General features: G+C 49.6%; 1 long non-coding RNA gene across 1 annotated transcript; it reads right to left on the minus strand.

Moving 5' to 3' along the window:
- Positions 1-1,039: 1,039 nt before the first annotated feature.
- Positions 1,040-8,365, minus strand: LOC139357951 (uncharacterized). The gene is made up of 3 exons (XR_011612039.1): positions 5,675-8,365; positions 2,949-3,198; positions 1,040-1,577 (listed from the first exon to the last, which is right to left on the minus strand). It is a non-coding gene; the product is annotated as an uncharacterized lncRNA (long non-coding RNA).
- Between the last annotated feature and the right edge of the window lie 2,601 nt (positions 8,366-10,966).

Consider the following 10,966-nt stretch of genomic DNA (forward strand, 5'->3'; position numbering starts at 1 on the left):
GGTAAGAGGTTTCATGCTGGCTGTTCTCCAAGGTGCAACACAGAGAAACACCACTAACCTCAAAGAAACCTGCTGCTCTGTAATGAGATGAGAGATGAGAGATGATGTGGACGGACTACTGTAAATATTTGAAAAGGAGAAACAATGCAAGGAAAGAATCGTATCAGTTACCCTTCACATTCTTAGAAAAAAAGGTTTTTCTTTTGGGATGATTTAAAAAGAAAATGACATTTCTGGATTTTTTTTTTTAACTTTTCTTTCTGAGACAGGGTCTTGGCTCTGTCGCCAAGATTGGAGTACAGCGGAGCAATCGCAGCTCACTGTAGCCTTAAGTGATCTTCCCACCTCAGCCTCCAGAGTAGCAGAGACCACAGGCACGCACCACCACACTCAGCTAATTTTTCTGTTATACAGATGGGGTTTTGCTATGTTGTCCAGGCTGATCTTCAACCCCTTCACCTCAAGTGATCCTCCTGTCTTGACCTCCCAAAGATTTAGCCTAAGCGACCATTTCTTATTGGAAAACAGACATTAGAGCAAATGCATTTCTATAAGATTTTCTACCTCTTTTCACTGGGGAAAAAGGTAACTTGCCTCCAAGGGTTGGAGACAAAGACGTTACTGCAGACAAGAGTGCCGTGCATCCCAGGAACCACTACACCACGAGGCACGGCCGTGCACCCTGGATGCCGGAGTAGCACATGAGGCTAGCACAGGCCGACGCCGGCCCTCTCCAGAAGCAGGTCTATCCTTCCCTCCTCTCCTCAGCCCCCTCTCCCTTCAGGCCTCAGTGGCTGCTGACAGGGGAGAGGCCACAACTAGAGGAGGCTCTCAACTCCACCAGGGACAGGAGCCCCGGACGCTGGGGACTCAACTGCTGCCCTTGGCACCCACCTCCTTCTGGTTCAGCCTTCTCAGGACCCAGGCGTGGCCACTTTGACCCTCTTTCCCTTCTGTGGCTCCTACAAAAACCAGTCCAGCGAGCCCAGGCTGCCTCACACTCCAGGGACACCCGGACTCCCTCCATGTCCTTATCCAAGCTCCTGGGGCCAGAAGGGTCTTGCAATATTTCACTTTCCAGTTGAGCATCCCCAGACTGAAATCCAAAGTGCTCTGAAGGGTATTTCCTTCGAGTGTCATGGGGAAGCTCGGAATGTTTCAGGTTTCAGAGCATTTTGGAGTAGGGACTCTCAGCCTTAATTTGAACCTCTTCAAGGAAGCCACACACTGAAGCCCCCGATGTCAACCCTACACAATCCCAGCACACCCTCTGAAGTCCTCAGCAACAGATTTTCTTTCTTCAAAAATAACCACAAGTCACAAACTCACACGCAATCACAGAAGGGGGTTGTGGACACCCGCACAGATGATGAAATTTAACTGTCACGTTTTTACCTGGGTAATTTAAAGTCATTCCTCAAAACACACCTGTTTTACTAAGTTGCATTTTAAGGTGAACACACACAAATGATTCCAGGGAAACAAACGTCTCTTTGGGCTGCGTGTGGTTTCTTGACTCTCGTGAATAACTCAGCGTTCACCCTCACTTCTGGATAAGGGAGACCATGCAAAGAAATCTGTTAAAACCAAGACATGAAAACAAGTTTAAGAAGAGTTTGAAAGGTTCCTCCTGTCCCCCCGGAGGGGAGATGAGGACGCCTGGAAAGCTCATGGGGGACAGGAGCACAGCCTCTTCGGTGTGCCATGGACGCCACCTCGCCAAGCCTCGGAGAGGATGATGCCTGGATGACTCACAGGGGTGGGAGCACCACCTCCTCAGTGCTTTCTACACTCAGCAGCTTCAGAAATTCCCGTAGAAGCAGAACACATGAGAATTGAGACTGGAACACCCCAAAGAAAGGGGACGAGGGGTCAAAAAAAGCATTCGATCATTACCAAGGAGCGCGGGCATGAAGCCGCTTCAAAGACCGTGTGTGTGAGAAGTCACTCATAGGCGTTTCAGAAAATAAGGGTAGTGCGAGATTGCTCGATTAGCTCAAACAGGCTGCCGTCCCTCAGGCCATGAAGTCCCTGAGATGAGCCTCTCAGTGAGCAGAAGTCACTCGCATCTCTGCCAGAGAAAGTACTACAAGCCGACACATAACGTCATGAAACCTGGGCTTCAGCCCGTCGACAACAGTGAGTCTGACACGGTACATCCCTCCAGATGGTCAAAGACCCCAGGGATTCATCAGACAACCTCAAAGGGCTGTGTCTGTCCAGCCCCTTTTCCAAGCTCTGGATGATTTTTCCTAATATACTATAAGCAGCATGTTCCAGTAGAGACGCCATTCACTGACTCTGGGTCCTCTTAATTTTGAAATTAGAAACACACTTGGCCAGGCACAGTGGCTCATGCCTGTGATCTCAGTACTTTGGGAGGCTGAGGCAGCTGGACTGCTTAAGTCCAGGAGTTCGAGTCCAGCCTGGGCAACATTGCAAAACTCCATCTCTACAAAAAATACAAAAATAAGTCAGGCATGGGGACACGTGGAACATGTGCCTGTGGGTCCTGGCTACCCAGGAGACTGAGGCAGGAGGATCGCTTGAGCCTGGGAGGTTGAGGCTGTAGTAAGCTGTGCTCACACCACTGCCTGGGCAACAAAAAGGGTTTTTTTGCCTGTCTCAAAAACATCAGAGATAAAGAATTATATACCTGACCTCGCCAAAATAAAAGATGCCTTGTGGAACGACCTGAAACACAGCTGCAAATTCTGGCAGGGCCTCCCCTGGCTTGATTTGTGGTGAGTGTAGGACCACTCTGAAGGATAGGACCCCAGGCATCTTCCGATACTAGACCTTACAGTACAACTTCCCATCGCTGGACAGAACACTGGCCTTGGAGCCTGGGACACCCTGGGGCAGTGCCACCATCCGGAGGCCTCCATGGCACAAGGAGCCCCTACCATCATGAAGCCTGGGACGTCCATCAGAGCAGTGCCACCCACCTGAGGCCGCCATACCAGAGGAGCCTGGACATCATGAAGCCTGGGACATCCTGGGGCAGTGCCACCAACCCGAGACCGCTGTGACACAAGGGGACCCTAGTGCCACTGAGAGGCTGCACAGCAGGTCCAAGCCCAGGCCAGGAGTGAAGAGGCTCCATATCCTTTCCATCCCTCTAGCTGAGTCCACAGACGTCTTGGAGCAGAAGTGCATCACCCTCAATGTCCACGGGTAAGTTTTTGGCCACAGAATCTGGAAGCATAAAAGATAGTTCTGGGATGGTTGGTTGCCGGCTCGGATCTGTCCTCCTTCCACACAAAACCTGGCTCACACCAAGCAGCGTCTAAGTCCTGGAAGACCTGCTAAACACAAGTGCAGCTACAAAGCGGAGAAACTGGAGGGGGCCGGGCTGTGCTCCAGTGGCCACCAGCGTTTATCAGGAAGACCCCGGGCATTACAGGGTCCAGGGCAAGGACTTCCTGGCAACCAGGACATGGAACAAGAACACATTCCCTGGTCCTGTTGAATATGAATCGGGTAAGAGCCGATTCCCTCCCTCGGAGGACTGAGCACCGCCCCACAACACCTTGCTATGGGTATGTTATTACATACGTTGGTATGGGTATGTTATTACATACGTTGGTATGGGTCTGTTACTATCTCCAAAAGGGTACTGTTCTGAATCCTGTGATGTAGAATGATAGTTAGCAACCCTGTTTCAGGGCATATCTAGAAAAAAGCAAAATAATGACTACACAATTTTTAATTCTTTGTAAATTATAACTATTACCATGAAAATTCTAAAAATGTGAAAATCTTCCCAACTGTTATTGGACAAGCTTCAAAATAAATACCCTGGCCTTGCTTGCCACACCCACAGATGTGCCAAAATAAATGAAAATATAGCCCAAGTTAGTAGAATCAAAACCTGAAGATGTACGAGCCATCCCTGCCTCACTATCTATACATCATGTAGAAATTTAAGAGCAGGTAGTGACACTGCAATGCAAGGCTCAAACCAACTGGGTATTTGGAAACTTCTATGCAAATTGGCATTTTCGGTTTTTAAACACGGTGTTATTTGTACTTCAAACAGGTAACTGTTTGGTTCCCTTGGAAAAAATATAGCCATAAACCTAGTCTAAAAAAAAAAAAAAAATACCGGAGTGGGTATGAGAGAGAGTAGCTTAGAAATTTTAAAAGTGTCCACAGGGAGCAGTGCCTCATGCCTGTAATCCCAGCACTTTGAGAGGCAGGCCCCACGGGGCCTTTGAGGACACCGGTCTCCTCTGCTGCCTTCCTCCTGGACTGACCCCACGACATTCACTGGGTTTCCACCCCTGTCTCATTCAACATCCCAAGGGTGGTCTTCATCCTCATCTGGGGCTCAGCTCTGCCCCAATTTCCTAAATCTCTGCCTTCAGAGCCTGAAAACACCCATGCCCAGGGTCACCCTAAGTCCACGTTTACCCCAGAGAGTCCCAATTTTATGTTTTACCAGCATCGCCTTAGTGATAATTTATCCTGTCAATTCCAACTGCCTTCACACCTCACCCCCTGCTGTCTCCCAGCAGACCCCACTCAGATGCATATGCCCCAGACCCCACACCCATGCTGTGCATGCTTCGCTGCTCTGCCCATGTGGAGACCACCTCTCTTTCCTGAGGAATCAGCTGGCGATCATCTCCTTGTGGACGGCTGCCCTGACTTCCAACTCTCTCCAGCAAGGGCAGAAGCCGTCCTCGGTATTTCCCCAAAACTCAGGCCAAGTATGAAGATGGCGCAGATGCTAGCTGTGCCTGGGATGCCATGGGCAGGGTCCCCAGATGCTCTGCACATGGCTCAGGGCACCGCCTGAACACAGCAAGTGCTGAAGAAATCAAACTGACGTGCGCTGACCTCTGATAGGGCCCCCTTCACCATCCACATCTGTCTCCCCTCTGGACAGTAAAATCCACAAGACAGGGAGGGCTTGTCTCACTCATCTTCAAACTCCCAGGGTCACCCTGGTAGGTAAAGGGGACTCAAATGTCTTCTGAAGGAAGCCACTGGTTAGCTGCCGAGTTAAAGGGCCTCTGAAATTCAGAGCTCTGCATAGGAGTCCAGCACATTTTATTATGAATGACCCCAACCACGGCAAAAGTGGCCGTGGAACCAGTAGTAACCAATTCAGGGTTTGTTCACTGTTTCTCAGTTCATTATCACAACTCATTCTCACAGAGCAGCCGCGCACAGATCCTCAGACGTCTACACAGAGTGGGACGATGGCGCCGAGTCACACCAACGTCCTGATGCAGACTGGGAGACACCGGTCAGACACGGACCCAGGCAGAGCACAGACCTCGCGTTAAATTAGCTCCGTGTAAACAGCACTCCCTGAGGCCCTTTCCTATCCGCACAGCTTTTACAAATTCAACTCTCGCACCTGACACCTAAGAATACTGGACAACCCCATGTGAATCCCCCATTTACCTCCCAAAATGACCGGGCATGGTCGAGTACAAAACATTTCAACATAAGGGAACTGGAGGGCATGTGGGGCTTTCTCGAGTCCCTGCTGCCTCCTGATGGGAAGGCCCAATGCTTCACACCCCTAGTGAAGGGCAGGTCTGTTCGGCCCCCTGGCTTTGACCTGGAGCTAATCAGCATTAACTAATTTCACTTTCCAGGACCAACTTCAAAGGCCTGCAAAGCCAGAGAAGGGAGAGGAGATGGAACACACCCTCACCTCAGACCTGCTGCAAGCACGTACTTCTCAGATGCATCCCAAGGTGCACAGCGTGTCCGATGCCTGTTTCACATCCATCGACCTGCAGGTCTTCTATGTGGCATCAGCCTCCTGAGCACTGGAAACAAGAGGTATAATGGCAAGTCCCCTCTGCAGCAAAGGTGAGGAAAAGGGACCCGACGCAATGGAACTGTCCTTTTTCTGACAGTCTCAAAACAGAAGGAAAATACTGTACAGCCAACTTCCCCTTACGCAGGTTTATTTACCTGTGACTCAGAGGCCATGACAGACAACTTCAGGTTCTCACCGATTCCTATTTTCCCCATCCAGGAAGCCTTTGTTTTTAATATCGTACGAACTTGCCATTTTGTAGACCAAAAACAGCAAATATTGGCAGTTTCCTACAGTTCAACCGAATAAAATATGATCATGGCCTTTTGTGAAACCATGAAGAAAAGGTGGATATCTCAATATGTGTTTCCAGACTGGCTTTGTTCCTGAAGCACTAACTCTGTTCACTCAGGATTTTAGACACTGAAGAATAAACATCAATATCCCACCAAGAAAACCAAAAGGATGAAATAACTTTGCATCCACCTTGGAGCCTTTTTAGGACAAGGCAGGACACAAACTTTTAAAAAGCTGCAGTTGTCCCTCTGTATACACAGGGACATGGATTCCAGAACACTCCCCGAGTTTACCCAAATCTACGTGTCCACAGGACCCGCGGCCACCCTATGGAACCGCATGTAGGAAACGTCAGCCCTCCACAAAGCCAGGATTTTCAGTAAGGGTTGGTTGGAAAATAATTACCATAAGTGATCCTTCGAAGCTCAAAACCCATGTTGTTCAGGGTCAGCTGCATTTACTACTTGTGTCATATCTGAGGCCTGAAAGCCATCATTCTCGATACCTTAACGTGATGGTTAACAAACTAACTGTTCTGATTAGAAAGAGGAAAAAGCTTATTTTTAAGCTGACAATGAGAGTGGACGCGGCTACGGTGAACGGAGAACAGACCTAAGCCAGCACCAAGGCTGGGGTGACTGCCTGTGCTCAGACCCACCAGGGCCTGTTCCTCCATCTCCCTCTGCTGAAAGGGATAACCGCTTCTCCCCCACGAGTAAAGGGCCTTTTTTTAAATATTCACACGAGAAATGCTATGAAAAGCTGAAAGGTCACAGATAACATTTTTAAAAATAAACGTTAACATAAGCATTTAACAAGCCCATTATGACTTTAAAAAAAAAAAAAAGATATTAACTTCCTGGGTGCGGTGGCTCATGGCCGTTTTGGTGGTTGAGGTGGGTGCATCACCTGAAGTCAAGAGTTTAAGACCAGCCTGGCCAACACGGTGAAACCCCGTCTCTAAAGAAAATACGAAAATTAGCTAGGCATGGTGGCAGACGCCTGTAGCTCCAGTTACTTGGGAGGCTGAGGGAAGAGAATCACTTGAACCTGGGAGGGAGAGTTTGCAATGAGCCGAGATCGTGCCATTGCACTTCAGCCTGGGCATTGAGTGTGAAACTCCATCCCAAAAAGAAAAAAAAATTATAAAGTTTTCCTTCCAATGAACCTATCATTCAGACACCGAGGTATACTATAGCTACTTATTCAGCCCTGAGATACACCACAGGAGATATAGGCGAACAGGACACAGTTCTTCTCTGAAAGAAGGCTGCACCCTCAACAGAAGGGAGGCACACCCTCCGAATGGAATCGGCATAGGGAACAGATGCTGCTGCAGGTGGAACTGGCTGCACAGAGCACCCGCTCAAGTGTCTGAGAAACAAGGAGCCGTTGATGCCAACACCTTCCATACCTGAGCTGGGGTAGTGGGGAGCCTGTCATCACCACCACCACCACCACCACCCGGGACAAAGAGCCCTAGAACCACACAACGAGCTTACAAACTCACCGAGACGATGACCGAGCAATGTGCGTGGAGTGATGCGAACACGCAGACGTCAGGGCGACGCGCGGCGTTGGTTTTGTGCATCAACCTGAGCGTGCCCGGGGTGCCCAGATGGCTGGTTCTGCATTATTTCTGTGTGAGATGCATGTTTGCCTCTGGACTGAGTGGACACCCATCCTCGCCGGTGTGGGGGGCACCACCCTATCCACCCAGGGCCCGAGTAAAACAGCAAGGCGGGGAAAACTGGGTTCACTCCACCTGTCTGGCTGATGGGCCAGTGACATTTGTCTTCTGCAGCCCGTGCTCCTGGGTCTCAGCTCCTCAGACCCGGGTGGGATCTGCAACCTCAGCTTCTCAAGTCTTCAAGCCACACCCTCCCAGGACTCTAGCTTGCAGGCTGTGGGTCCTGGGGCTTCTTGGACTCTGTAGCCCCTGCAGCAGCCCTCCCTCTGGAGACACACGCACACCCGGCTGGCTGTCTCTCTGGAGAGCCCTGACTAAAAGCCGCCCCTAAAAGTGGTCTTCAGAGTTTCTTTCTAGCCCTAAGATCCCAGCGCCCCTCCTACAATTCTAGGCGGAAAGGTGAACGGAGACCAATGGACAGAGTTGTGTGCGAGGACACGCCAGGCAGCAGCACTGGGCAGGAGGGCACTAACGCTCACTAAGCAAAGAATCAATGTTGCTTGCCACAACAATGAGAACCGTAAAGATTTCTTCAAACAGAAATGAGTTTGTTTCATGATTTGCTCTTAATACATAAGAAAGCATAAAAGTAGGCCTATTAACAATGACGTAAGTCTTTAGAGGCCCTTGAACTACTTCTGACCCTTTGTGTTTTTATAGAAAATAAGCCTGAGGTTAAAGAGAACAACATCACTGGCCACTGCTGGGGCCACGCGAGGACACAGCTTATACCCCTGAGGTCCCTGGGTGCCCCGAGTCCTTCCCTTGCTATTTATGGCAATGTGGAAGAAACCAGGAGGTCTGAGCATGGACCTGACCGTGCTCCCAGGGGCCGAGGAAAGCACCCATCTGTCCAGTCTTCTCTCCACCCCGCCGTTTCCTCCTACCCAGACTCTTGGGCTGACGCGGTTCATGCACTCAGCACGCCATCATTAAACGTTTAGCTTCGCATCACAAGGGCCTCCTCTGACCACTCCCGAACCTGCAGCCTAGAAGGTTGGGGTTGCAGTGATCTGTCATTGCACTACTGCACCCAGCCTGAGAAACAGAGTGAGACTGTCAAAAACAAACAAACAAAAACAAATTAAAGGAGTTCAAATGAACTCGCCCATACCCTTTAAATTTTCATTTGGGTTCATGGGGTGATCTAGTTCCTTTTTCCCTTGCAATACATGAATAATCTAATAATTAAATATAATCTAACAATTAAATGGGAAAATTTAATTATTTTCCCATTTCATTATTCCCTATCTCAGGGAAAAAGTTAAAATTATTCCCTATTTCACGGAAAAAGCTAAAAATCATTTTAAACCTTCCTTCCACAAAACAGTATACTCAGTCATCTCTATCTGCTGTATCATGTGGAATTCAGCTTCACATGTCTACAATACGGTTTTTGTTAAACAGCGTTTATGTAGACAGGCAAGAGAAAGAAACACTTGGTCTATGTAGAAGCAGCAGAAGACACGTTTTAACAGAAAAGGGAGAAGATACCACCATGTGAATCTGGAAATTGTCCTCATCTTGTCCACACGCACAGAAAACACCCAAGCACGTGCCTAGTGTCCAACAGGAGCACAGAAAGGACAGGGGTCCCTCCAGTTGTTTAATGACCAGCCCCACTTGTCACCGCCACATAACAAAATCCGCACGGCAACTTCAGCACGTTTCATTCACGATTCCACGGAAATCAGGCTGAAGAACATACAGATGTTTTGCCCACATTTAAAAATCCAAGTGTGGGACTCATAGAAGTAAAACACACTATGGGTTCACTTAACTTTTCCAAATTTTTACTTGGAGAAACCTATAAAGTTCTTGTCAGTTACATCCTTAAGTTTTTCAATAATTTTTAAATGCAAAGGTCGGGCAAGACTTGTAAAGAGGTACACACATACGGCCCGGCGCGGTGGCTCACACCTATAATCCCAGCACTTTGGGAGGCCGAGGTGGGCAGATCACGAGGTCAGGAAACCGAGACCATCCTGGCTAACACGGTGAAACCCCGTCTCTACTAAAAATACAAACAATTGGCCAGGCGTGGTGGCGGGTGCCTGTAGTCCCAGCTACTCGGGAGGCTGAGGTTGGAGAATTGCATGAACCCGGGAGGCGGAGCTTGCAGTGAGATCTCACCACCGCACTCCAGCCTGGGTGACAGGGAAACTGTCTCAAAGAAAACAATGGAGGTACACACATACATGCCACGTTCTTCTCTCAAAGAGACGGGCCCTTTTTTAAGATTCCAGATGTAAATGTGGTTGTCACCCTGCTTTTGAGAGGATGGGCTGTGTTTTAAGCATGAACAGACTTTCCTCCATGCACCAAGGATGCACGATGGGGGCAGTGCTGCCGCCGCCTCCCCAGTCTCTGCTCAGGGTGGGGCAAGGGGAGCTCAGTTGTCTCCCATATACACCGTCAACAGGCCAGGTGCTCAGAAGGAGGCTTCCAGTACTCGCTGGAGGCATTCGTTAGCAGGGTAGGCAGTGCCTCGTGCTGGTGGGCATCCAGCAGTAAGGGGGTCTTGCACTTCTCTCCCTGGGCCCAGCCCCAGACAGAGGGGAAAGAGACACCTGTATCGTAACTTATGTATATTTATAGACACACAGAGACTCTGCAGTGCAAGGTGCAGAACTAAAAGGAATCATGGAAATAAGAGAGAAGACATTTGGTTATGACTGGCAGAGCCACCTCAAGCCTCAGCATTTCCTGCCGGAGCCTTCACTGACCAGACTCCTCCAGGGTCACTGCCACTGCCTTGCCCAGCTCATGACAGGGCAGACAGTGACAGAGCCTCAGAACAACCTCCCACTCCTTCCTCCCCAGCCCAGGGGACAAGCTGTTCATGAGTGTCCCAAAGCCTGAATGCGGGAACACAGAGGTGACTGAGCAGAAAGGGGGACAGGAACAATGGCCGCGGGTGAGCAGATATTGCGGGGCACCCCAGCAGCCCTTTCCACCTTAAAGAGGACGGCCATGGGTGTGCGGATGCTCCCGCGTGACCCAGCCGTCCTTTCCACCTTATAGGGGAATGGCCACGGGTGTACGGATATTCCCGGGTGCCCCAGAGCCCTTTTCACCTTAAGGAGATTTTCACAGTCTCATATCAGTCTCCAAACTATTCAGTGAGGTTGGAGGCGTATCACTGTGGACCAACACTAAGTAAGGGCAATTTTATAACCATGTCTCAACCATGA

The sequence above is a fragment of the Macaca nemestrina genome, chromosome 13, assembly GCF_043159975.1.
Source record: "Macaca nemestrina isolate mMacNem1 chromosome 13, mMacNem.hap1, whole genome shotgun sequence".
Classification (NCBI taxonomy): Eukaryota; Metazoa; Chordata; class Mammalia; order Primates; family Cercopithecidae; genus Macaca; species Macaca nemestrina.